A 26,159-nucleotide genomic window follows, 5' to 3' on the forward strand; every position below is an offset into this window, starting at 1 on the left:
TTCACCAGGTGAATGTTTAGGGGTACATTCTACCCCATACTCATTCACATAGGGTGGGGGGCCGGTATCTGGGGGCCCCCTTATTAAAGGGGCTCCCGGATTCTGATAAGCCCTCTGCCTGCAAACCCCAACAACCAACAGCCAGGGTTGTCGGGAAGAGACCCTTGTCCTCATCAACATGGACAAAGTACCCCCCATGTTGAAGGCACGTGGCCTGGTATGGCTCAGGAGGGGGGCCACTCACTCGTCCCCACCCCCTTTCCTGACCGGCCGGGCTGCGTGCTCGGATAAGGGTCTGATATGGACTTGAGGGGACCCCACGCCGTTTTTTCTGTGTAGGGCTTCCCCTTTAAGTCCATACCAGGTGACGGGGCCAGTGAAGTGTCAATCTTGCCGATGAAGGCATTGACTTCTTTGATTTCCTTCGCTAGAACCGTCTACCTGGAGCCGCGTTCAAAATGAACGGACTTTTCTTCCGTGTGCGGGAAAGTCCGTTAATTTCAAAAGTCCAGCAGACTAGCACACAGGAGGTGGATTGACGATTTTTGAGTCAAAAGTACTTTCTAAGTGCGCCGGACTTTTGGTAAAAAAAAAAAGTCAGCCGGAGCCCACACACAGACGGATTGTCCAAGTCTGCCGGATAGTCTGATCATATGTACACGACATTAGTGAGCCAAATTTGTATTGTCATCCGTTCAAAGTGTACTCGACGCATGGTTTATGGATCACGCCACTCACCAGGAGTAAAATTCTCTGGAATTAAATCAATAACATATCTATAAATATAGGATACCCTTTAAAAATTGATCCATCTCTCAAAAAAGGGGGGCCTCTAACTTACAAAATAGTCCAAAATGGTCCAATAGCGACACCCAACCTATATCCAAGGGAAGATGGGGGACAGGGATGATGATCTCCCCGGGGGTGAGATGAGGGATCCCATCTAAAGCGGGGACAGCAGACAAGGATATGTAAATGAGACCATGTGAGATGAATGAACTTTTGATAAGGTGAACCTATACCAGTGACTAAATGAAGGTGATATATGGTGAGTGATTGCTGCAGTGAACTGAAGTGTGCTAAGTAAAAGGACTACTACCAAAAAATATGTGTGCGTGTACGCACCAAAATTAAATCCAAGTCCAAACCCACCATTTGATAACTAAGTGCACTCCATAATAATTGTGTAAATATAATAAGTGTTACTAAAATAGATTTGAAAAGTGTTATGTGTGTGATGTAAATGAGCATCTGTTACCTTATGTGTATGATTCTGTGAATGTGAGCATGCCTGGTATCCCTCTCATGTAAATGACCCATGTAGAATGGTCAGCTGGCCAGCCCAAGCCACTCTTATTCCCAGTGAGGGGCGGGTCCCCACCAACGTCATGACAAAAACCCCATCAACGTGGCGGGGAATAGCGACAAATATTGGCTTCATCAGCGGCATATGAATCTGCTGCGGAACCAAGCAAGTCCCACCCCAACTAGATGGAAATGGGGGGAACCACCCCATGCTCAGGCGTCAGGACGAACATCGAACCATGACGCCGATGCATAGGAGGCAAGGCTCCACCCCTAAGCCTGTTTAAAGGAGGGCATCACAGCCCCGGGTCAAAAGTGTCCTGTCACCCCCCTCTCTCCCCGAAAAGGGGGCTCACTCAGAGCTAAAGGAAGTATACTGTATTGTATCCTATACACTGTGTCTAATACCCCTATATTCCAGCAATAAAAGCCAGAGTGTATAACTATAGATATATATGTATATATGGTGATTTGATTTTTACGGAGAGTTTGGATAAATAAAGAAAGATGTATTAATGTGAATGAGTAATAAATTGTTTGATTATGGTGGGTCAGGTTGCTAGAAAAGAGGGTCACTTCCTCCCTGTTTGACAATGTAATAATGTGACCTGACACAACCAAATCATAGCAGTGGCTTTTAGAAGGACAAGGTTGTCATTTTAAACTTTTTTTGCCAATCTTTGTGAACGTCAACTGTTTATTTGTGTGCAATTTTTCAATAAAGTGTATCTTAGGAGTACTCCACTACATGTTCTCATCTTTTTTTTATGAGGGTATGAACCCCTTTTTTTGAGTATACCTTTCCTCACCCTCTGCCTGTTCTAAATCCTTATTGGTCCTTATTGGTGAACTCCATCCTTACGTTGGATGAGTTGGAACACCCACCATTGACCTGACCAGTTGACACTCTGGCCAAAAGGTCCATGCCCTTTCCCTTATCCCCTTCCCTTTTTTGATATTCCATTTCATCTAAAACATTGTTTTTTTTTCTAGTGGTGCTTCTAAAGAAAATTAAACCTATAAACCTGTAATGTGTTATTATATATAACTGTTCTAATACAGCATAAAACTGTTACAGTCAGCAACAGACCATCTTTTAGGGAGTTCATAGACATAAATAGCATTCTTTGGAAAGAAGAGCAAAAAAATCTATCCCTTAGGGCTCATTTACACTTGCTTTGGCTTCAACAAGGCTTCGGACAGGCTTTGTTAAAGCTCTCTGAACGTGAGTCAAAGCCAAATAAAATGGTTAGCTTACAGTCCTATTTACACCTGCTTTTGTTTTCACTTCAAAAATTATATCCCATGTAGCTTCAGTGGTGTTTCAAAGTGTCTTCAAAGCATCCAATTGAAATCTATGGCAAAGCTTGCTTGAAGCCCCACTGAAGCCTCATCGAAGCCTCACCGAAACCCCACCGAAGCCCCACTGAAACCCCATCGAAGCTCCACCAAAGCCCCCTCGTCGAAGCCTCATCAAAGCACCATGCAAAAGCAGGTGTAAACAGGACTGTAAGCTAACCATTTTATTTAGTGACAGGAGCTTTGACTCACATTCAGAGAGCTTTAACAAAGCAATGTTTTGAAGCAAGTGTAAACTTAAAGCATAACTGAACTTTACAAGCTGTGTCCCACCGCAAAAAAAGGAGGAAAAAAGCACAAATTCACCAGTGTTGCCTGTGGTTTCCCTGCAGCTGACCCCCCCCCCCCCCCCAAATGACTTAAAATGCCCTATTCTGCATCTGTTTCTTTTTTTGGAGGTGGCTATCTCGGCAGAGGCAGGATTTTGTTTCCTCATACCAGAGCCTTCATCAACAGTAAGCAACACAATAGTGTAATCATAAAATCTCACTCCAAATCACTTGTAGATAGCAGCCAGATGCACCAATCTCTGAAATTGCACACTGTGGATAAAAAACTATAATCCTCTGCTGTTTTTCAGGAAGAATTCTCTAAAAAATTTAAATTTTTTTAGGTTACTGCTTAGGCCCAATTAACATTTCTACATGCTTTCTATTACATTATTTCCTTTTTGTGTTCAAGTCCAAACCAAAGAGTTTCTACACATTGATTTCAGAACAACCAACATGAGAATAACAGTTATGTAGGTACAATATACTGCATCTATTCCATCTGAATGGTCACCATCATGGGCAACTGAATCTATTGCAGGTCAGACTTTTCAGCACCAACCATAAGAATTAGAAGAATAAGAAGATAAGAAGATAATTATAACAATAAGTATCTAATTGGTAAAGTGTGAGTCCATTTAAAATTGATATTTCAACTTATTATAGATGCTGTGAGGGTTCCCGTTATCAATTAAAGGTTTTTGTTTCATTTACATTATGGAGAGTTCAAGATAAGATTAACAGAATAGAGAATGAGCTGGAACACGCTGGTCAGGATAAAACTTTAGTTTCTGACACTGACTTTTCAGAAAACATTTACTGAAAAACAGATCCCCTACTCAAGTGGTCATCAACCCTGTCCTCAGGGCCCACTAACAGGCCAGGTTTGCAAGATAACTGAAATACATCACAGGTGATATAATTTGCTGCTCAGTGATTGCACTATTCTAGTCTGCATCTCCCCAAGGTAATACATAAAACCTGTCCTGTTACTGGGCCCTGAGAACAGGGTTGATGACCACTGCCCTACTCTATATTTTAAAATAACAGGCATTAAAGGTAATACTGTATACTTGTTCTGCAGATAAAGACACTACATTGTTTACTAACTTGGCATTTTCTTTTTCCAAAGCACCCTGCCCATGTTGAGGGCAAGTGGTATCTGTCACAGTAACCCGTGACACATGCAGGGGATATGGAACTTCCCCTGCATGTGTTATGGGTTATTGTATCACCAGCTCACTCTATTCACTGAACACTATCCTATAGATCACTGTCATCCCAGCTTATCAGGTAATTAATTATTTTACCTCACTCACCACCAGCACTTATTCACTTACTATGTATGTATGTATGTATACCCCCCTTTATCACTCCCTTTATCACATTCACTTGGCTCAGGGGTCTATTCTATCTTCACCCCACTTGGGTCATACATTATGATATTATATACTATAATTTATTTCTAGATTTGAGCCCTTGCTGGACCACAGGTTGGACGTAGAGTGTCTAGGGGTACAGAGGGTTAATGGAGTTCCCTGCCCTCCCCTTCCTTCTCTGGCTCCTCTTTTCCTTTAAAAGCCCTTTGGTTCTGCTATCCATCATGTGACTTGGCAAGGCTCCATTGAGCAAAAACGCGTCGTCATGGTGATCGCCTAACAGGCTACCCTGAGAATTTCCCTTCCATCACTGCACACAGCCATTGGCTTTGGCACTCTACATGACATCATCCACAGGTGCCTGGCTGAGTTGCCTCCTCCATCCCCTGTTCTCCCCACATCCACCAGGCTCTGGCGTGAGGCTGACACATGTCCTCAGCTGGCTCTCCAGTGGCTGTGTCACCAACACAACACCCATAACCATTCTGGACCTGGCTACCATCGGTGCTATGAAGCAGAATTGCAAGAGCCGCCCTACCTCTTCACAGCAGTTTCCATGGCTGTCAGCTTCGGCACCCTGCTCCACCCGCCACACAATTGCTGATTCCATCTCCATCCACAGGTAAGTAGGCTCTTCCAACCATGGGATTTTGTAATGAGAGGAAGTGAAGCTGGTACTCATAGACATATGTGTACAGTCCTGAAGGGTTGTATTTAATTTTTTATTTTCATGGTTTTGTTTTTCATGACCACTGTGGTCTAATAAACATTTTTTATTATTGTCATGCAAGCTGGTTGTTTATTGCCTACCTCCAATTAAGCCACTACAAGCAGTAGTATGTCGTAAGCACTTCAGAGAGAACTTGCAATGGTTGTTTCTCCTCCCCCCCAGGACATTCTCTAGCAGCTATGGATAGTACCCTTGTAATGAGATACACACATTCCCACTGGCACCCAATCTTTTTGTGTTGTGGTGCGTGGATTGCTCTCCTGTCAGCTTGGAATTTTCTGCAAAATGTGAAGCTGAAAGTATATTTTAACACCCATTATTGGTGTCAGTAAGAGAAAATAGGAACAATCATTAGTGTCAGTGGGAAAAAATTAAGCTTCATCTTTAGTGTCAAAGGGATCAAATTAAGCTCCATCGTTGACATAAGGGGAGTAACATATGCTCCATCATCCGAGTGAGAAAAATAAGCTCTATCATCAGTCAGTGGAAGCAAGAATAAGTTTGGTTCAATTGTTGTTCAGTGGTTGCCTGGTACTCTCTCAATGCTCATACTGCTGATCTGCCTTTCTCCTTCTATTGAACTAGAACTCTGCTGTCACCTGAAGGCAAGGCGTCACTCTGCCAAACAGTGGTGACATAATTGCAATGTTAGGTGCTAGAATTTTGGGTGTTCCAGCAATTGCAATCAGCTGTATTTTTCTAATACAGTTTCCTGCAGGAATCGAACAACGTGTGACCAAAATCTCAGGTCTGTGTCACAGGATACATAACACTTGGAAATTTTGTAGGTCAGTGGTCATCAACCCTGTCCTCAGGGTCCACTAACAGGTCAGGTTTGCAAGATATCTGAAATACATCACAGGTGATATCATTTGCTGCTCAGTGATTGCAGTATTCTAGTCTGCATCTCCCCCAAGGTAATACATTAAACCTGGCCTGTTAGTGGTCCCTGAGGACAGGGTTGATGACCACTGCTGTAGGTGACAGCAAAACATTTGGTAAGAGCTGTACTAAAAATCACTTAGCTGAAGGCTGTACTGTACACTTTAGTTTCAATCCCACTACCTCCATCTCCTTATACCCGGGGTGTACTTCTGGACAGCAACAAAGGTAGGAAATTTGATCAAAATAAATAAAATATAGAAATAAATAGATAAAAATGAGAAAAGTCCCAACTCCTAAGTTGTATCCTCTTTTTTTTTTTTTTGGTTTGTGTCTCCTAAATCCTAGGTAAATATGTAAGGTAAGTACATTTTGTGTGCTTGGGGAGCAACAGTAAAGTGTACAGCAGTGGTCATCTGCTCTTTTATCCCCAACAACCCTTGTTAAGCCGCGTACACACGTAGCCGTCTGTCCGGCGTACTTAGTCTGGCGGACTTCCCGCCAGACTGTCCGTCGGACTTTCCGAACGGGCTACTTGCCCACACACGGCACTTTTTCAGCAGACTAATACGACGTACTAAGTCCGCCGTACTATCCGCCCTACTTTTGAAATGAATGGACTCGCCCACACACGCGGAGGAAAGTACGCTCATTTTGAGCGGGTCTCCAGGTAGGCGGGGCCCGCGAAGGATACGTCGCTGGCCCCGCCGCCTGGTATGGACTTAAAGGGGAACCCCAACGCCGAAAAAAATCGGCGTGGGGGTCCCCCCAGGTCCACATCAGACCCTTGTCCGAGCACGCTACACGGCCGGCCAGGAAAGGGGGAGCGAGCGAGCGACCCCCCCCCCTCCTGAGCCGTACTAGGCTGCGTGCCCTCAACATGGGGGGTGCCTTGGGGAAGGGGGGCCACGCGGCCCCCCCACCCCAAAGCACCTTGTCCCCATGTTGATGAGGACAAGGGCCTCTTCCCGACAACCCTGGCTGTTGGTTGTCGGGGTCTGCGGGTGGGGGGCTTATCGGAATCCGGGAGCCCCCTTTAATAAGGGGGCCCCCGGATACCGGCCCCCACCCTATGTGAATGAGTATGGGGTACAATGTACCCCTACCCATTCACCTGTAAAATAAAGTACAAAAAAAACACAACACACAAGGGTTAAAATAGTTTATTGCACAGCTCCGGGGGTCTTCCATCTTCGGGGGTCTTCTCGCCGGACTCCTGCGCTATCTTCTTGTAGCTCTTTTACTAGCGGAGGAGCCCGGCTTTCTTCCTTGCCGCCGCCCTTCTTCTGACTTCGGGGGTCTTGTCTCCCTCTTCGGTTCTTCTGCCGGGCCACCGTGCCTTCTTCTAGCTCTTTTACAGGCGGTGGCCCGGTCTTCTGCCACCGCCGCCGCCTTCCGTTCTTCTGTCCTTCTCTTCTTCTTCTTCTTCAGATGTTGCCTCGCCGAGTCCTCCGCTCACAATGACGGGGACCGGGCACGCGGCGACTTATATAGGGACAAGGGGCGGGGTCTTCGGTTGATGTCACATGGGTTGATGTCGCATGGTGACCCCGCCCCCTTACGATGTCACAGTCCCGGAGGATGCTGGGACTGTCGCCATGTGACATCAACCCATGTGACATCAACCCATGTGACATCAACCGAAGATAAGCCCCCCGCCCGCAGACCCCGACAACCAACGGACAGGGTTGTCGGGAAGAGGCCCTTGTTCTCATCAACATGGGGACAAGGTGCTTTGGGGTGGGGGGGGGCCGTGCGGCCCCCCTTCCCCAAGGCACCCCCCATGTTGAGGGCACACGGCCTGGTACAGCTCAGGAGGGAGGGCGCTCGCTCGCTCCCCCTTTCCTGGCCGGCCGGGTAGCGTGCTAGGACAAGGGTCTGATGTGGACCTGGGGGGACCCCCGCGCCGATTTTTTTCAGCGTTGGGGTTCCCCTTTAAGTCCATACCAGGCGGCGGGGCCAGCGACGTATCCTTTGCGGGCCCGCCTACCTGGAGACGCGCTCGAAATGAGCAGACTTTTCTCCGGGCAGGAAAAGTCCGTTCATTTCAAAAGTACGGCGGACTGGCACACACACGGCCGGATTGTCCACCGAAATGCGAGTCCGGCGGGAAGATTGGAGTGTAAAACTACTTTCTAAGTCCGCCGTACTTTCGGGTCAAAAAAGTATGCCGGAGGCTACACACGGGGGGATTGTCCGGCGGACTTGAGTTTGCCGGACTTTTCCACCCGCTTGTTTGATCGTGTGTACGCGGCATTACTGTGCCACTGTATGCAGATATGCTTAATTTACATATTCTTGTGCTAATTTTTACATGGAGTTCTCCTTCATTTCTGATCAACATATCCAGGACATGTGTAAGAAGAATTCTGAACAGCAAGATGCAAATGTATGCACTGATTTTAGTTTATGTAGGACACTGAAAGGCATAGGTTATATATATTCAGTTAAATTGTTCTGTAATGAAATATTCTCAGCCAAGCAGAGTGCAATGATTCAAGACAATAGCTCAAATGTGAAACTGTTCTAATGTATATGCACTGAATCTGATTCACTGTAAGCGTAAAGCAGTTTAATATTATGCACAGTGCACGCCGGTGAACTCTGATCTGCAGCTGCTTACTTACATAAAACATTTTATGTGAAATGGTTTGTGCAGGAGAGTAGAAAAGGAACTCAAAGAGAAGTAACTTGTGCCACATCTACAATGCACAGGTACCAACATAAAATAATAAAAATTTGCATGTGCATTTGGTCAGCCTACAAACATTTTGTTAAAGGTCTACTAATTAAGCATGACACCAAGCTCAAAAAAGAGAGAACCCATCAACACAACTACCTTTTACAAATCATAGCTGCCATGGAGCTAGCGCACAAACAACCCCAGGCTAAAAAGAGAGAGGCTAAATTAACCCCAGGCCTGAAGCGCTCCTAAAAAATTTTACTTTGTTTATTACGCTTATTGGTTCCAGTCAGTAGAAATTAAGAACAATGGTCTGGCAATTACTTGACTTAGTTCCCTAAGGATCTTCAGGTGCAAGCCATCTGGTCCTGGTGACTTATTAATGTTAAGTTTTCCAAGTCTATTTCTAATTCTGTCCTCTGTTAGCCATGAGAGTGCATCTTGAGATGTGTCATGAGGATATACACTGCAATTTTGGTTACTGAAGCCCCCGATTCCCATGTGAAGATTGATCCTTAGTAACCAGATTCCCTTAATCATTCTTTATGGGACCAATAAGGTCTGCCCCCCCCCCCTCTTTTACTGTTGATATACTTAAATCATTTCTTGGGATTTTGTTTGCTCTCCTCCACTATGTGTCTTTCATGTTCTATCTTAGCCTCCCTAATTGCACCCTTACATTTCTTGTTGCATTTTTTGTAAAGTCTGCATGTTGATGTTGATCCCTCAGCCTTGTATTCCTTGAAGGCCGTCTCCTTTGCTTTTATATGCATTTTTACATTGGAGTTAAGCCATCCAGGACTTTTGTTCACTCTTTTAAATTTATTTCCCAATGGTATGCACTGGCTAATGCCCTTATTTAATATGCTCTTAAAGCAAACTTATCTCTCCTTCATGTTCTTTGTTCCTAAGATTGTATCCCAATTTATAGCGTCTAGCAAGGTTCGTAGTTTAGGGAAGTTGGCTATTTTGAAATTCAGTGTCTTTGCATTCCCCTTATGTTTCCTATTTGTGTGATTTATACTAAAGCTAATTGATCTGTGATCGCTGTTTCCTAAATTGCCCCTTATTTCCACATCCGTGATCAGGTCTGTATTGTTGGTAATTAGTAGGCCTAGTAACGCTTTGTTTCTAGTTGGTGCGTCTACCATCTGAACCATGAAATTGTCCTGTAAAACATTTAAGAACTGGCGAGCCTTAGACGATTCCTTCCGCCCAGTCTATGTCTTGATAATTAAAATCCCTCATTATAATGACACTTCCCATCCTTGCTGCTAATCCAAATTGTGATAGGAGATCTGTCTCTCCCTCCTCCCTTAGGTTGAGGGTCCTATAGCATACTCCCAGTATTATTTTCCCTTTAGTTTCATCCCTTTGACGCTCTACCCATAAGGATTTCACCTCCTCCCTAGCCCCCTTAGTGATGTCATCTCTCACATTAACTTGTACACTATTCTTGAAATACTCCTCCCCCTTTTTTTTACCCTCTATCCCTGTGATTTAAGGGAACCCTTGCTGTTGAACCGTCTCTGAAATTCCCACAAAATCTTTTCCGCCAGGCTCCTGGCATTGGTGAACATGCCACGTAGTTTATACTGGTCGCATACTGTCCTCTTATTGGGTGTTCTGAGATTTCAAATAGGACTTGTTATTATACTTACCTTGAGTTTATGTGCTTTAGATAACCTACCACTAATACCCCCAATACTACCCTCTGGAATATGTTCCGCACTGACTATCTCTACCTCTGGACTGTCCCCCCGTTACCTAGTTTAAAAGCCCCTCTAACTTTTCAGCCATCTTCACTCCCAGCAGATCTGCTCCCTCCTCATTTAGTGCAGTCTGTCCCTTCTATAGAACTGGTGACCGACTGAGAAGTCGATCCAGTTCTCCAGGAACCCATACTCCTTCTTACTACACCAGCTCCTCAGCCACTTGTTTTATTCTGTAATCTCCCTCTGCCTTTCTCGAGGTACAGGTAGTATTTCTGAGAATACTACCTTGGAGGTCCTTTTCCTAAATTTAGCTCCTAAGTTCCTAAAATCATTCTTTAGGACATGCCATCTGCCTCTGACTTTGTCATTGGTGACAACAGCCAGGTCTTCCCCAGCCCCTCCCAGTAATCTGTACACCAGATCCGTGATGTGCCGAACCCGAGTGCCCGGTAGACAGCATACAGTCTGGCCCTTCAGGTCTTAGCCACAATTAAGTTCCCTACCACCAGAAGCTGTCTTTCCTTTCCCTTCCCTTCACTTCCCCCCGCAAACTCTCATTGGAGGAGTTCTTCCCCAGGCAGCTAGGGGAGTCCCTCAGCTCCAGAAGTGCTGGTCCCTGACTGGTTTTACCTATGTCACTCAATGGAGCGTACTTATTGGGATATTCCAGCCCAGGATCAGCCTCCCTGGCACTTTCCCCTCTAACCTTGCTAACTGTCACCCATCTACTCTTTTCTAGTGCCTGCACCTCTTTGTCTCCATCCACCTCTGTGCTGGCCCCAGTCAGCATCTGCCGGGTACGTTTCCGGCTCTTCTTTAGTATGGAGGGTCTGTTCAATGCTGACAGTTGCTTCCCTAGATTCAGAACCTGGGCTTCCAGGGAAACAATGTGCTTACATTTTGCACAACAGTATTCACCTTCAATCAGATGATGAAGGAATGCATACATGCCACAAGATATACACCGAGTCACATCTCCACACCCGCTGTGCATCGTATCTACTAATTTAATGAAGATTGAGGATTATACCCTGTCCAAATGAACTAACAACTAGCTTCCTAACACTTAATCCTTAACAATACACCGGTACTCAACAATACATTACACAAGTACTCACAACCCACGTGACTCACAGTCCACGTGCACTCACAGCCCACGTGTACTCGCAGCCCACATGCACTTGCAGCCATGTGCACTCGCAGCCACGTTAACTCGCAGCCCACGTGCACTCACAACCCACATGCATTCACAGTCCACATGTACTCACAGTCCACGTGCCCTCGCAGCCCATGTGTACTCGCCGTCCACATTCAGTCAGTAATCTTCAGTGCCGCCGATTCACTGATCATTCACTCTCCTTCCGGTCTGCACTTCACTTACTCGTCGCATCTCCCTGTCAGCCTACCACCTCCCGGTGCCGCTGGATGTCCTCTCGCCTCCTCTGTCCATGTCTGTGGGGTGATTACTGTCCTCAGTACACCCGCTCCCGCACCATGATGTCCCGTTCTGCCTCCGCTGTAGGTCCCCGGGTCACCCATCTCGGTCGTGAAGGGGCCCGGTTCAGTCGTGGGAGGGTCCGGTCCGGTGGGGGGGTCCGATACGGTCAGGGGGATCTGTCCACCATTCTGCCGCTCCCTGAAGTGGGGGGTTCAATCCTCTGCTTGCTGCTCACACACTCCATCTCACTCCACGCTGTCCCAGCACTGACTTCCTGACCTTCCTAACTATCATCCATCTACTCTTTTCTAGTGTCTGCACCTCTTTGTCTCCACCCGCATCTGTGCTGGCCCCTGCCAGAACATGTCGGGTACGTTCCAGAATCTCCTTTAGTATGGAGGGTCTTCTCAGTGCTGACAGTTGCTTCCCTAGATTCAGAACCTGGGCTTCCAGTGAAACAATATGCTTACATTTTGCACAACAGTATGCGCCCTCAATAAGATGATCGAGCAATGCATACATGCCTCAAGATGTACACGAGTCACATCTCCACACCTGCTAAAGTATTGTACCTACTAATTTAATGAGGATTAGGGATTATACCCTGTCCACTGCACTTCACTTACCTGCCACCTCTCCCTGTCAGCCTACCACCTCCCGGTGCCACTGGATGTCCTCTCGTCTCCTCTGTCTGCATCTGTGGGGTGATTACTGTCCTCAGTACACCAGCTCCCACACCTTGATGTCCCGCTCTGCCTCCGCTGTAGGTCCCCGGATCACCCGCTGCCTCTCTTGGTTGTGAGGGGGTCCGGTTCAGTCGTGGGAGGGTCTGGTCCAGTCGCGGGGGTCTTCGCAGTATTCGCTCTCGATAAGAAGATTAAGGAATGCATACATGCCTCAAGATGTACATGAGACACATCTCCACACCCGCCATGCATCGTACCTACTAATCAAATGAGGATTGGGGATTATACCCTGTACAAATTAACTAACAACTAGCTTCCCGACACTAATACTTAACAATACACCGGTACTCAACAATACAATACACAGGTACTCACAACCCCCATGTGACTCACAGTCCATGTGACTCACAGTCCATGTGCATGCCATGTGTACTTGCAGTCCACATGCACAAGCAGCCCATGTGTACCTACAGTCCACATGCACTCACAGTCCATGTGCACTCGCAGCCCACGTGCACTCACAGTCCACGTGCACTCACAGCCCTTGTGTACTCACTGCCTACGTGCACTCACAAGACACAGGTACACACAATACACAGATACACACAGCACTCAGATACTCACAATACTCAGGTTCTCCCAAAACTGACAACACTCAGGCACACACAATATTTAGATACTCACAATACTCAGATACACACAATTTTTGGGTACACACAATATTTAGATACTCACAATTTTCACTGTGGCAAACTCAGCCCAAAGTGGGAGAGGGTACCTGTCAAATTAGGTACCCACTCCCCCCCAAAAGGTGCAAATGATGTAGCGGAGGAGGGGAGGTGGCAGATAAGCAAAGCTTCCCATTTTGGGTGGAGCTCTGCTTTAAATTGAGCATGTATCAGGTCCATGTTTTGTGCTCGGCAGTACCCCATTCTGCTACTGGGAGTGAGGTACTGATGGAGTAGGCATATGCTCTGTGTGTCCCTCCTAATACAACACATACACCTGTTAAAGTGTGTAGGACAATGTCTTTGAGAAGAACTCTGCATTCAACACAACACACACTTGACTGTTCATTGCCTGGCGTAACCCACACTTGGCATTCAACCAGTTAATGGGGAACAAATGGAGGAGGTGTCATTTGCATAGCGTAATACACACGCTACCTTACATACCCTCCTTATTGACTGAAGGTTAACATTATGGCTCCATGTCAATTTTTCTAATTAATTATCAGAAATTTGAAGCCACAAAGCTTAAAGTGCTAATAAAAATAAAACTTTTTTTGGATAGAGTGGAGAGGGATTAGAACACCTGTCAGTTTTAATCGCTGTCTGTGCCCCCATTAGCGAGATTCACCTTCTCTATTTTTCATGCTTGCTGGTATCTTCGAAAGTGAAGGTAACAGAAAAAACTAGGTTTTGGGTTTACACCAGAACAGTAATAGTGGGGAAATCTTCCAATGGGGATACTAGTTTTGTTGACCCTGGATTTACTCTCACTTCCTGTTTGGTGTCCCCTATGGAACACAGATAGCAAAAAATGACAGGGATTATAACACTCCCTTACTTTATCTAAAGTAAAAAATGTTTAAGATTCCTTTCACACTGAGGAGTTTTTCAAGCGCTTTTGCATTAAAAATGCACCTGAAAAGCTCAAGAAAACTGCTTCCCATTAAAATCAATGGATGCTTTCACACTGGGGCGGTGCGCTGGCAAGGAGGAAAAAAACTTCTGCCAGCAGCATCTTTGGAGCACTAAAAAAATGCCTCAAAAGCTACCCTTATATTGAAATGAATAGGAAGCTTCTGAAAAGTGCTTCAAAAGAGCCTCAAAATGGTTCTTGCAGCAGTTTTTTTGAGTCATGTGACCTTCAAAAAAAGTGCACTGCTAACTCCTCAAAAGCACCTGAAAAGCATTGCAAAAGCGCTCAGCTTTTTATGGGCAGTTTTCAAGTGCCTTGATGTGAAAGGGGTCTTAGTTCTACTCTAAATTCCCAGCTATGGAGCTACCCCACATTAAACAAAACTTCCCATTTAAATGGACCCAGACTGTGACTAATAACTAGGTATTTACTGTATATCCTGGTACTTGGCAAGGGATTATGCTTTACACTTTTCTCCAGCCTGCGGAAAATCCAGACTAACTTGGAATAATTTCCTCCTGATACAGTTTCCTGGTTGGGCAGATATGACATCATTAAGATGAATATCTTATCCAGAATATTCAATGAAAGAAAATGTGTGTGCTACTATGTATACCACAACTTATCCAAATAAATGTGCAACCCCTAACATAGGTTATGCAATGTGTTTAGATATGATACCCTTCAATGGGTCTAATTGTGCGGAACTGCTTCTACCACTATTAGTGTACTCACATACTACCCCAATAAAGTATAACCATTAATAAATGGTAAGCAAAGCGTAAAATTAATAATGTGCGTTAACCACACTTAAACCTCCAAATTTGTATAGTATTCAAAATGCAATACTGAATTCTTATAAAACAAAAATCAATGTCTGTTTAAGTGTCAATACTTTCACTTTCAACCAATATCAAATGTTCATATAGTGACACAAACCTTCATATACACTTAAGTCATTGTGTTCCAACTACCAATGCTATCACTCCACCTCTAGGTGCAATGGCTGCTTACCTTCTTAGTGGACCTACAAAACATATGTAATTTGGGCTTTATGTTGGGTGATCTATGCAGCTCCACCTCCAGCCTTTTTCAGATACTTCACATGCATGGTTCCTTTAAGGAATCTGTGCCCGCTTAGTTACGTCCGGTAGTGGCTCAAAGAGAGTGGAGAGTATTCATAGCGCACCCTGTATTAAGATTAACCAATTTTTATTATGTGAAAATATGCACTCACATTTGAATAAAATATACAGGGCAGTAGTTCAGCCAACAATATAGAGATCTTCACCACACTTCAGGTTTGCACATGACCAGAACTGACGTCACTGGCTCTGCCCTATGCATTGAATCACTAATCAAGTGACTTCTTCAGGGTATCCCCTGAAGATAGTCACATAATTAGTGATGCAACACATTGGATGGAGCCTGTGACAGCACTTCTGGTAATGCGCAAATCGGAAGCGCAGTGAGGATCTCCATATTGTTGTCTGGAATACTCTGTATATGCTATTCAAATGTGAGTGCATATTTCCACATAATAAAAATAGTTTCATCTTAATATGGGGTGCACTATGAATATTCTTACCTCATTCTACCAGCAAGATAATTATACCTTTTCAAATTTTACACGGCAGCTCCCAAGGCTTAGACAATCTGTTCTTTACATGCCAAAACTATATCAAGGACTGGGATTATTTGAGATCTCACTGCAATACACAGCTACTCACTTGGGAAGAGTAGTGGACAGGTATAGGCATAGAACATGTGTACTGAACAGGGGCCTTATAAGACATGTCCTTTTTTAATTATATTCCACATTGTCCATAAAGCATGCACTCCTCCTATTCCTACAAATGGGAAAAAGACCTTCAACTAAGTTTTATCTGGGGAAAAAAATAGACAAAATACCTATGTTTTACAAACACAAATCATTGATTATTAATAATTTAAAAGAAGTGGGGTACAAACTCTTGATGCAGTGGTACAGGGTTCCTAGTGTTCACATTCTTTTTTTCCCCATCAGTACCAATTGTTGATGATGTGGAGAGGGTGATGGCACCTATCTTCACATTTTCTAGGAATGTCACAAACACTCAAATATCTGAAAGGCGGTCGATACACTCACATATTAATTAACAGACCTTCCAATCCCTCGTGATAACACCTTTCTCCTTATTTTAATGCATCTTGTAAATGCTGCTAACATTTGCATCCCAGCATTTTGGTGAAAACGGGAAGTCCCTATCATATCTCAATAGTTCATAAGAATCCGTTACATTAAACTTATAAAAGTTCATACTTTGGTGGTCTACCCTTGCACTAACCCCATTCCGGGAAGCTCCTTGATGTTCCCCCGGGGATGTACCCAAAATTGATATAATTATATTCTGGTCATTGCACAGCAAGACCCAGGTCCCAAGTCCAAGACCCACTTTTCTTACCCCACTTATTTGTTTGTAAATAGGTCATATAGAAACAGCCAGCACATTTTAGGGGCTACAGCACTCCTACTTCATCAGGACTCAACATGGGATAAAACTTGGGTGGAAAACAGTGACTTCACAGATCTGTATTAGAAGCATTATTGAACTGTCCACACAGAGTAATAATTTGAAAGCAGTTTCTTTGCAGCAATGATAATAATGTCCAGATAATGTATTATGACCCTTACTTTCCTCTTTAAATAAATAAATAAATAATCATTTTAAAAAATGCATATCCTTGTTGTAACCAGAAAAATCATATATTTTTTTAAGATATGCTATTTACTTTTGAAAGAAAAAGTAATAAATAAATACATGTCTATCTTGCCAGGCCTCAGTTATGTGTATTCAGGTTACCTTGTGTAAAATATAAAGGAAAGCAGCCAGGTCCAGGAAATTGAAATATTTTGTTTACAGTTAATGGCTTAGATGAAAAATGATTAGCAAACTGGAATGGATCAGACATCAATTAGCATTGGTAGACAATGTGATAATTTTATTCAGTGTGAACTGTGGTTAATAAACCTACCACTAGTTAAAACCTTTAGAAATATTAAGTTAGTAGGCACAGATTGCTATCTGTAGCTACTGCCAGGAAATTCCAAAAGGGTTTCTGTATAATCCATGAACCCTGAACTTGAAAGGCTCGTGGATTACACTAACATGGCCTCCTCTCCATCACACTGATGTGTAACGAAGACTACCTCAGGAGTTATCATAGGATGCATAACATTCACTGAGCATGATACTAAAGAAAAAAAATCCCTATTTGAAGTATGAGGCTTCAATTGACTTTTTCATTGTCATATTTAATATCATGGCAAAATGTAATTTTAATTAAATGAACCAAACTAAGAGAAATGTGTAGGCTGCCATTGCTGACCTCTTATTAAAATGAGTGACCGAACCTGGTCATTACAGTACGACTACTGGTTTTTGCATCTAAAATATGTCATTATTCACTTTTCCCTACCAATGAGGAATTTTTTTTGTACTTGTCTTTGAAAATCTCAATAAAAGGTTAAACAATAAAAAAATATAAATACAAAAAATAAAAGAGTGACTAGCCTGGAAAAGGTATGTTATAATATCACCTGGTGCACATTTGTTACAGTCAGTGACTCAGAAAGCATTGAAGCCATGAACAGCCAGACAATTAACTTTTTCAGAAGGAGAGCACAGCAATAGCAGCCAACACATGTTTCTCTATACAGGCTTTCTTTAAGTCCTCTGTTGCTGGCCTTGTTACATTACTAGGCCAGGAATGGAGAAGCAGGCATATGGTACAGTCAATCACATTACCTTTTAACACCTTAGAGAACTGTGATTCCATTTATATCTCTCAATAACAGCACAATGTTCAAAGTAGCATGTTGTCAGCTGGAGCCATATGTCCTTTCAAAATTGGATGACCGGGCTTATTCTCCTATGGACAATTTTTCTGTAAGATAGATTTAATGCAACATTTTATGATTATGTTTTATATGTATTAATTGAATTCACCAAATACATATTCATATTTATTTTTATGCATTTATTGCTTTACATAGTTACATAGTCAGGTTGAAAAAAGACACAAGTTCCTCTAGTTGAACCAAAAAAAATAAATACAATCCCACATACACAATCCTTCACCCTCAGTTGATCCAAAGGAAGGCAAAAAATCCCAGCAAAACATGCTCCAATTTGCTACAGCAGGGGAAAAAAAATCCTTCCTGATCCCCGAGAGGTGATCGGATTTTTCATGGATCAATTTTACCTATAAATGTTAGTACCCAGTTATATTATGTACATTTAGGGAAGAATACAGGCCTTTATTAAAGCAATCTACTGAGCTTGCCAGAACCACCTCTGCAGGGAGTCTATTCCACATTTTCACGGCTCTTACTGTGAAGAATCCTTTCCTTTTCTTTTTCGTCTAGATGTGAAACATGCCCCCTTGTCCTTTGTGATAACCTTAAAGTGAATAACTCAACACCAAGTTCACTATATGGGCCACTTATGTATTTGTATATGTTGATCACATCCCCTTTAATCTCCTCTTCTCAAGATTGAATACATTCAGTTCCTCTAAACTTTCCTCATAGCTGAGCTCCTCCATGCCTCTTATCAGTTTGGTTGCCCTTCTCTGCACTTTCTCCAGTTCCCCAATATCCTTTTTATATGTACAGTATCATGATACAGTATTATAACAAATACTGTGCACTACTCTTGATGTTATAGTTATTATGTTTACTTGTTTATTAATTATTTTCCTAGTCTCTCTATCCTTCAGATTTCCAGATTTTCCACTATAAGTATAAACCAATTGAAGAAAAAAAATTATACCATTGGACACAACTTTCGTAGGTAAATCTACCACTTACTGTATGTCAAGAAATAAAAATGCTTGTTCACATATTTTAGTGTTATTTTGTATATTGTAGTTCGAAAAAGATACAGTATGTTGCTCCAGATTGCATGCAAATTTTTTACAATTGTGAAATCACGCTCCACAAGTCCTGTGTAATATGTTGCGATAATATTTAGTGGTATTACCACACCTTTTTGTCAGCTTGTAGTGAATCAAGGCCATACTGAGAAAGGTCAAAGGAAGAGTAATATTCTGATTACAGTTCATGGCAAATCAGATTATGTTTGTACAGTACGAATACAATTATAGCCCAAGCAATTGAACCAAGTAGAACTCAGAAAGCTTCAGATGTGTTCTGGCCCATAAACCATTTATTACTTCAGCTTACACTCCAGGGAATAGAACTGAACTACGCAGTCTTTAGCATCCTGATTGGGATTTTGACTTTAGCTTGAACTGAGAGGCTTTTCTACACATCAGGGCTGAATGACATTGGCTGAAGGTAATCCCATCTGTCTCTGTCTAGACGGTTCTCAGCACCAGTTTGCATTGCTCCTTCTTGCTGCTTTGTTGGTGTTTCTTGCGATATCCAGAAATTTGACAACAAAATCAATTACTGATCGCGCTGCAGTATGTGCTGGAATATGATTGAATGCAGCACATTTCTACTATATGTTTAGCTTGTACAAAAAAATGAAAACAAAAAAAAATATCTAGTGTACAAATGCGTATAAAATAAGAGCGTTCATCCTCTCTTCAATGTGTAATGAAGTAATCAGACATATGGGAGGTTTGCTTACAAAACATATGAAATCATCCTAAACTGCATGGCATGGTTCAGCTGGCAGTACATCCTAAAGTTGATATTTTCTTCATGTTTTTATTGCAAATGATTAGCTTTAATAAGCTAAGCAGGTTATTTCCAGGTCTTGGAACATATCCTATTTTACAGAAGCAAATTAACTGAGACATGTTCTGTATAAAGATGTAAGAGTCAAATTTATCACAATGAATAACCTAAGAGTGGAACTGTGCAAAATAGTATTTTATGTTGCATAAACCAGAAACAATTAGATCGTCCTAAATGAACTATATAATTGTTTTTTAAAGAGTGAATATTTATTATCCAATGTGTTGCCAAATCAACATTGATTTCCATTGCTTGTTTGTTTTTCTTAATGATTTAACAAGTTCTAAAGAAAAAAAAAAAACAGAGCACAGCAAGATGCCAATCCAGTACTGAAACTGATCTGAACCTGTAAAAGGAAACTATTGTTAAAGCATTTAATTTTCCTGAATTATGTTCATATAATTACTATTCATAAGTACAGTAATGTTACATAAAGTCCATAACTATATTTATATAAAATATTCAGTCATATCAATCCACAGTTATACTGTATACCATGAAGATAGTGGCCCACATACAAGTTACCTGTAAACCATATTTAAACATATGAGGTCCCTATCTCATATGCATACATACACATACTTAGGGCAATTTAGACATAATACAATGATCCAATTATCTTACCAGCATATCTTTGGACTGTGGATGGAAATGGGTGTATCCGGAGGAAACCCATAGAAGAACAGACGTCCGATGCCATGCAGGTAGTGCTGCAAGACATACATGTTTATATGCAACATCTTTACTTTCCAAAAACAATTTTTTATTGAATTGCAAGGTGCCTATGAACTGAATTGGGAACTGGCACTCCAGACAGTGTCAATTCCCAAGTGCAATTCCCTCTCTCTCCTGGCACACCGCTGTGGTGTGCCAGGAGAGAGAGGGAATTTCACTTGGATTGTGGGCTCCTTGAGGGTAGGGACCGATGTGAGTGTGCAATGTACAGGGATAGGGACAATTGTAGACACTCACTCAGGTTGAACTGGACTGGATGGACTGGTGTCTTTATTCAATCTTACTAACTATGTAACTATGAATGCACTGTATATATAGGCTACACTGAATTCAGAGTGTGTATGTATACATATATATATATATATATATATATATATATATATATATATATATATATACTGTATATACTCGAGTATAGGCCGACCCGAATATAAGCCGAGGCCCCCAATTTACCCCCAAAAAACTGGAAAACTTATTGACTCGTGTATAAGCCGAGGGTGAGACATGGCTGTCCATCCCTGTGTGTCCGTCCATCCCTGTGTGTGTGTCCGTCCATCCATCCCTGTGTGTGTGTCCATCCATCCATCCATCCATCCATCCCTGTGTGTGTGTCCGTCCATCCATCCCTGTGTGTGTATCCATCCATCCATCCATCCCTGTGTGTGTGTGTGTGTGTGTGTGTGTGTGTATTCATCCATCCATCCATCCCTGTGTGTGTGTGTGTGTGTATCCATCCATCCATCCATCCATCCCTGTGTGTGTGTGTGTGTGTGTGTGTGTGTGTGTGTGTGTGTGTGTGTGTGTGTGTCCGTGCAGCCTTGTGTGTGTGTCCAGCCTACCTGTGTCCCAAGCCTCCGTCCCGAGCCGCCGTCGTCCCGAGCCTCCTCTGTCCCGTGCCTCCTCTGTCCCGTGCCTCCTCTGTCCCGTGCCTCCTCTGTCCCGTGCCTCCTCTGTCCCGTGCCTCCTCCGTCCCGTGCCTCCTCCGTCCCGTGTCGTGCCGATGGATCGCCGCTCCAGGATCGCCGCTCTTCTCGGCGGCCATTCTACAATTCAAAAGCCGCGCCTCCGTCCTCCGCCTGTGATAGGCGGAACACTCAATTTCCCAGCAGCCTGTGTTCCGCCTATCACGGACATCCTCTCATACTCGTCCGTAGTATGAGAATGAACGGATGTCCGTGATAGGCGGAACACTGACTGCTGGGAAATTCAGTGTTCCGCCTATCACAGGCGGAGGCGGAGAAGGAGGCGCGGCTTTTGAATTTTAATGTCCGCCGTCTGTCTGCTCGATACGCTGATCGAGCAGTCAGACAGCGGTGACTCGAGTATAAGCCGAGGGGGCACTTTCAGCCTCAAAAAAGAGGCTGAAAATCTCGGCTTATACTCGAGTATATACGGTATATATATATATATATATATATATATATATATATATACAGTATCTCAAAAAAGTGAGTTCACCTCTCCCATTTTTGTAAATATTTTATTATATCTTTTTATGTGACAACACTGAAGAAAAGACACTGCTACAATGTAAAGTAATGAGTGTACAGCTTGTATAACAGTGTGAATTTTCTGTCCCCTCAAAATAACACATAGTCATTAATGTCTAAGCCACTGGCAACAAAATTGAGTACACCCCTAAGTGAAAATGTGCAAATCGGGCCCAATTAGCCAGCCCCCACCCCCCCAGTGTCATGTGACTCATTAGTTTTACAAGGTCTCAGGTGTGAATGGGGAGCAGGTGTGTTAAATTTGGTGTTATTGCCCTCACTCTCTCATACTGGTCACTGGAAGTTCAACATGGCACCTCATGGCAAAGAACTCTGAGGATCTGAAAAAAAGAATTGATGCTCCATATAAAGATGACCTAGTCTATAAGAAGATTGCCAAGACCCTGAAACTGAGCAGCAGCAAGGTGGTCAGGACAATACAGCGGTTAAACTGGACAGCTTTCACTCATTACAGGCCTCGCCATGGTTGACCAAAGAGGTTGAGTGCACATGCTCAGCATCATATCCAGAGATTGTCTGTAGGGGCACCAACAACAAGACAGAGACAACAACCCATACGCTGTGTATGCACGCATCGCTGCATGCACGATCAGAGCCCTCACTCCTGGTATACACTAAAGGTCCCACTGCAGTGGAGCGCTGGGTCCTATGTAATAAAGGTCCCACTGTGGCCGAATGGCTGCTGGGGCCCCTTGTGTACTAGAGGTCCCACTGCAGCCGAATGACCGCTGAGGCCCACAACAGCAGGGATCTATGTGCCTCCCAGGACCTGCCATGACAAGGTCAGGGGATGTGTGTCTCTCCAATTGAAGCACACATTTGTCAACATATGTTGAGGATGAATATGAGGATAAATGCCACTAACTGAATAACCTAGTATTTTTAATTGTGATATATATATATTTTTTGTGGACTTGAACTTGTTTGAACAATCCCTATTGCTCCTCTTAGGGTTCATCACCCACGGCTTCCCCCCCCCCCCCCCCCTGTGTTATAAGGCACTCTGACAATCCACATGTACATACAACGGATTGATGATAATTTTGCATGATTTTTCTTTCAATTTATTGATGTAATGGTTATTTTGTACTGATTTATGTTTGTTTGTTCTTCTAGTTAAAACTACTCACCCCACTATCCAAAAATACTGGACCCTGAGTAATCAGTAAAGTGAAATGCATCGGCCACAGATCTCTTGGCTAATGTCTGTCAATTATGAATTTGTAGTAGAAAACCATATATCGGGTGGTCTTCCACTATATGTGGGGCCTACAGTGTGCAATCTTTTAATACAATATAACTTTTATCATAATACATTTTGTATAAACTTCTTTATCTATTATGTTTTCTGCCCCATTTGTACAAGTAAAGTTCTACTTTATAGTTTTGTTTTTTGCTATTTAAAAAAATACATGGATGTGGTACAATTATTGTCAGCCATATGTCTTTGTATTTGTGAGTAAGTATAACAAGTATGCTTTACTGCATACACAGACTGATTTTATTGTTGTGGGTTTAGTAACACTTTAACTTCAATAACTTGAGCGAATACAAGGCCCACTATTTTTTTTATTTTTCTGCGTGTGATTGGCTGTTCAAAGCAAACATAATTTACTTTATTCAAATGGAGGCTTGTTTTGCTATGTAAACATTTCTTCAATAGTAAGACAATTCAGTTTGGAGGCTCATTACACCAACATTTAATTATTCAATTCAAAAGGCCTTTCAATGTGCATATAAAGGAATGTTGATTCATTTAAATATCCCTTTAAAGTGTATCTAAAGCTACCATTATTTTCCAGAACTGCCTTAACCCTCTCGGGCATGGAGTTCACCAGAGCTTCACAGGTTGCCACTGGAGTCCTCTTCCACCCCTTCATGATGACATCACAGAGCTGGTGGATGTTAGAGACCTTGCACTCCTCCATCTTCCATTTGAGGAATTCCCACAGATACTCAATAGGGTTTAGGTCTGGATACATGCTTGACCAGTCCATCACCTTTACCCTCAGCTTCTTTAGCAAGGCAGTGCTTATCTTGGAGGTGTGTTTTCAGGGTCATTATGTTGGAATACTGCACTGTGGCCCAATCTTAGAAGGGAGGGGATCATGCTCTGCTTCAGTATGCCACAGTACATGTTTGCATTCATGGTTCCCTTAATGAACTGTAGCTCCCCAGTCACGGCAGCACTCATGCAACCCCAGATCATGACACTCCCACCATAATGCTTGACTGTAGGTAAAACACACTTGTCTTTGTACTCCTCACCTGATTGCTGCCACACACGCTTGGCACCATCTGAATCAAATACATTTATCTTGGTCCCATCAAACTACAGGACATGGTTCCAGTAATCCATGGGCTTAGTCTGCTTGTCTTCGGCAGACTGTTTGCAGGCTTTCTTGTGCATTATCTTTAGAAGAGGCTTCCTTCTGGGGCGACAGCCATGCAGACCAATTTGATGCAGCATGCAGTGTATGGTCTGAACACTGACAGGCTGACCCCCCACCCCTTCAACCTCTGCAGCAATGCCGACAGCACTCATACGTCTATTTCCCACAGACAACCTCTAGATATGACGCTGATCACGTGCACTCAACTTCTTTGGTCGACCATGGCGAGGCCTGTTCTGAGTATAACCTGTCCTGTTAAACTGTTGTATGGTCTTGAAGCTCAGTTTCAGGGTCTTGCCAATTTTCTTATAGCCTAGGCCATCTTTATGTAGAACAAAACATGTCAAGTGAGACCGGGGAGGGAAAATGGCTAATTGGGCCCAATTTGGACATTTTCACTTAGGGGTGTACTCACCTTCGTTGCCAGAAGTTTATACATTAATGGCTGTGTGTTGAGTTATTTTGAGGGGACAGCAAATGTACACTGTTAAACAAGCTGTACACTCACTACTTTACATTGTAGCAAAGTGTAATTTCTTCATGTTGTCACATGAAAAGATATAATAAAATATTTACATGTAAGGGGTGTACTCACTTTTGTGAGCAGCAATATATATATATATATATATATATATATATATATATATATATATATATATATTGCTGCTTACTAGTGCTTAGTTGGATGTATTTGTTTCCTAATTTCAGTCTGTTTTTCTTTATTTTTACCTGGCATTCCTGAGAATAACACATTTTTCATCCTAGGATGTCAATGCTTACTGTGCTGTACTATACTGTGTCTACACAGACAATGTCTTGTCCACCTAGGGTGCTCTTCAGATTTGGATTGCATACACCTTCCCTATCCTAATCCCAGTCCCATAGGGACGAGATGTTCTATGGCTTAAGTTCTAAAAGATGATAGCTGAATTAGGCTGATAATGTTGTTTGGGATGTCAGTACAGTGAACAAGCACATAAAAACACACTGGATTTCTTTCCAGATCACCAGGTTTTTTTTTTTTTTTTCTGCTCTTTCAGATATTGTACCTAGCCTAAAAAAAAAAAAAGATATTGATTGATATAATTTAAATCCATGTAGGCTTTGTGGCCTTCTGTCCCTTAAAGTGTTACTTAACCCAGGGCCCTGCATTCACTATATCTGGTCTCCCACAATACACAGAACATGAAAACTTTAGTAACTATAAACTGCTAAATACATGTTCTCATCAGCAATTAGAGCAGTCTTGTGACTTCTATCAGTGCCCAGCCAAGCACTGGTTAAAGCTTGAACGAGTGGTTTTCTGACTGTCCTATGATACTGCAAGAGCCCTGACCCTCTGTCTGGACAGTGCTGATTGGCCTTGTGCTGATCGCATGCACTCTCAAAAGAAAAAAAAAACTCTCTAGCAATACACACCAAACTGAGCATATGCAGCCTGACTCCATAGGCTCTGTGTTATAAGGAAATTATCAATTTTAAAGAACTAAAATGGGTAAAATTGGTCATCAGTTGCCATTCTTAAAGACACCCTACTCGCAACTAGGTGTTTACTTAAAATTTTTCAACATACAGCATATAAAACAATCAGTATACATGGCGAATAGTCTCCCTCCAGAGGTGCATACAGAGGTATCGGTGGAGATGCCCCACTGGAGTAAACAAAACTGTTACTGTTATA

At 42.8% G+C, this 26,159-nt stretch overlaps 1 long non-coding RNA gene across 1 annotated transcript in view; it reads right to left on the minus strand.

Annotated features, from left to right (window-relative positions):
- The window catches only part of LOC143983436 (uncharacterized), an 80,830-nt gene that overhangs the window by 29,231 nt on the left and 25,440 nt on the right, over positions 1-26,159 (minus strand). Inside the window, exons 2-3 of the long non-coding RNA XR_013274608.1 lie at positions 20,464-20,549; positions 17,879-18,017 (exon numbers count right to left, since the gene is read on the minus strand). This is a non-coding gene — a long non-coding RNA (uncharacterized LOC143983436). The remainder of the gene's footprint in view (positions 1-17,878; positions 18,018-20,463; positions 20,550-26,159) is intronic.

This window comes from Lithobates pipiens, unplaced genomic scaffold (genome assembly GCF_037356315.1).
Source record: "Lithobates pipiens isolate NorthernLeopardFrog02 unplaced genomic scaffold, aLitPip1_a1.2 Scaffold_16, whole genome shotgun sequence".
NCBI lineage: Eukaryota > Metazoa > Chordata > Amphibia > Anura > Ranidae > Lithobates > Lithobates pipiens.